The sequence below is a fragment of the Serinus canaria genome, chromosome 27 (genome assembly GCF_022539315.1).
Source record: "Serinus canaria isolate serCan28SL12 chromosome 27, serCan2020, whole genome shotgun sequence".
Lineage (NCBI taxonomy): Eukaryota > Metazoa > Chordata > Aves > Passeriformes > Fringillidae > Serinus > Serinus canaria.
This window is the reverse complement of record NC_066340.1, coordinates 3,427,346-3,429,929: the sequence shown is the minus strand read 5'-3', so window position 1 is coordinate 3,429,929 and position 2,584 is coordinate 3,427,346. Positions and strand designations below refer to the sequence as shown.

The 2,584-nt window shown below is 55.8% G+C and overlaps 1 long non-coding RNA gene across 1 annotated transcript; it reads right to left on the bottom strand.

Moving 5' to 3' along the window:
- Nucleotides 1-342: 342 nt before the first annotated feature.
- Nucleotides 343-795, bottom strand: LOC115484467 (uncharacterized). Its single transcript, XR_007780228.1, has 2 exons — nt 753-795; nt 343-450 (listed from the first exon to the last, which is right to left on the bottom strand). It is a non-coding gene; the product is annotated as an uncharacterized LOC115484467 (long non-coding RNA).
- Nucleotides 796-2,584: the final 1,789 nt, after the last annotated feature.

Genomic DNA, 2,584 nt, shown 5'->3' with positions numbered 1-2,584 from the left:
CCATGTTCAGTCCATTTCCATCTTCTGGGTTCTGGCAGTCCTTCTGTAGGGCAGTCACCAACAGTTTCAGCAGACCCTGTTCCAGTGGCGCCTGGTGATGCAGGAGAGGTCAAAGCCCCCAGAGCTGATGGGCACTCCCTGAGAGCTGAGGATGCTGCCAACAGCAGCAGAGGTGGAGGATCCCACGGTGGTGTTCTGTGGGAAGGAGCTGAGGATGGGGCCAGGCAGGGTCACCACCACGGGCGAGGGCTGGATGAACACGGTGGAGTCCTGGCACTGCCTGACACAGGGCTCATTGCAGCTGCTGCCCAGCGGGGTGGGGCCACAGGACTGGTACCAAGGGGTGCAAGGCTGGTAGCAAGGGTTGCAGGGCCAGTAGCAAGGGGTGCAGGGCTGGTAGCAAGGGGTGCAAGGCTGGCAGCTGGACATGGCTCTGAGTCACACGAGCACCTGGGAGAGAAGAAAGAGACAAGATGGGGATGGTTAAGGAGCAACCTCTCCACCCAACACAAGGAAGCCAAGACACAGCCTGGTCTGGGGGATGCAGCCTGTGCAGGGAGGACCACGCAACCCTTTGCCTGCTCCCCACCACTGGGCAAGGACAGACAGGCCCACAAAAGCACTTCCTTAGTCAAGAGAACAAGAGTTCCCCCAGCCCAGACACAGCCCTTCTCCACAGCAAGCCCTCTCTCCACCTCCCCTCCCCAAACAGGCAGCCTCAAGCCCAGTATAGGACAGAGCCTCCAACTCACTTGCTTCCAAAGGAGAAGAAGGGCAGTAGAGTGGATGAGAGAGTGAAAAGCTGGGATGCCTTTTATACTGGTCCTGAACTGCCCCAGGTCCTGAGGAGGTCTCTCTGGAAACAATAATTTTCTGAGAAGCTCATTTCAAGTGCAAAACACTCCAATTAATGATAAGGGCTGTGTTTTGTTTTCCTGTATGGACGCATTTCCATTGCCTTCTTTGGCCACGCACGTTTCTCCCTGAAGCCTCCTTTTTAGAGCTGATCATGGAAGCCCGTGGACCTGTGGGACAGGAGCTCATGGGTGCCAGCAGAAGATGAGTCTTGAGTGCCAGAGGCACTGCCTGCAGACTGGGGACATTGGCTTGGGGCACCCCCATGGGCTTGTTTGCAGCCCCGTGGGCAGGAAGGGCCCTGCTGCTCCAAGCCCAGGAATGCTTGCTCAGATGCTGAAGGGTTACTGAACGTGTTGATGGGCCACATCCCCTTCCTCCCACCCTCCAAAATCTCTGATTGACATTGGCCATTACCTTGGAGGTTGGTCATCAGTGCTGCTGCTGCACTTGTCTCTCTTCCTTTTAATGCTGTTCTTAGTAGTCCTTGGTGCACTTATGCCTCATCCACTCCCTGGACTCTCTCTGATAGTCCTCTACAAACACAAACAACCTCATCTTGTCCTCTCCCAGGATGCTCCAGCCTTGCCCACCCAAGAGGTTTCTCTGAGTGTCCTTTACCACAAAAGCCCACAGCTGCTTAAGTGGAGGCAGGGCTCTTTGTTCAGTGGTGTTTTCACCACATCAAGCACTTCCTCCCACATTGCCCCCCAGTTAGTGGGGCATGAGAACTAGGGAGGGGACAGCTGGGACAGCACAAGCAATAGCCAGTGTCAATCAGAGATTTTGGAGGGTGGGAGGAAGGGGATGTGGCCCATCAACACGTTCAGTAACCCTTCAGCATCTGAGCAAGCATTCCTGGGCTTGGAGCAGCAGGGCCCTTCCTGCCCACGGGGCTGCAAACAAGCCCATGGGGGTGCCCCAAGCCAATGTCCCCAGACTGCAGGCAGTGCCTCTGGCACTCAAGACTCATCTTCTGCTGGCACCCATGAGCTCCTGTCCCACAGGTCCACGGGCTTCCATGATCAGCTCTAAAAAGGAGGCTTCAGGGAGAAACGTGCGTGGCCAAAGAAGGCAATGGAAATGCGTCCATACAGGAAAACAAAACACAGCCCTTATCATTAATTGGAGTGTTTTGCACTTGAAATGAGCTTCTCAGAAAATTATTGCTTCCAGAGAGACTTCCTCAGGACCTGGGGCAATTCAGGACCAGTATAAAAGGCATCCCAGCTTTTCACTCTCTCATCCACTCTACTGCCCTTCTTCTCCTTTGGAAGCAAGTGAGTTGGAGGCTCTGTCCTATACTGGGCTTGAGGCTGCCTGTTTGGGGAGGGGAGGTGGAGAGAGGGCTTGCTGTGGAGAAGGGCTGTGTCTGGGCTGGGGGAACTCTTGTTCTCTTGACTAAGGAAGTGCTTTTGTGGGCCTGTCTGTCCTTGCCCAGTGGTGGGGAGCAGGCAAAGGGTTGCGTGGTCCTCCCTGCACAGGCTGCATCCCCCAGACCAGGCTGTGTCTTGGCTTCCTTGTGTTGGGTGGAGAGGTTGCTCCTTAACCATCCCCATCTTGTCTCTTTCTTCTCTCCCAGGTGCTCGTGTGACTCAGAGCCATGTCCAGCTGCCAGCCTTGCACCCCTTGCTACCAGCCCTGCACCCCTTGCTACTGGCCCTGCAACCCTTGCTACCAGCCTTGCACCCCTTGGTACCAGTCCTGTGGCCCCACCCCGCTGGGCAGC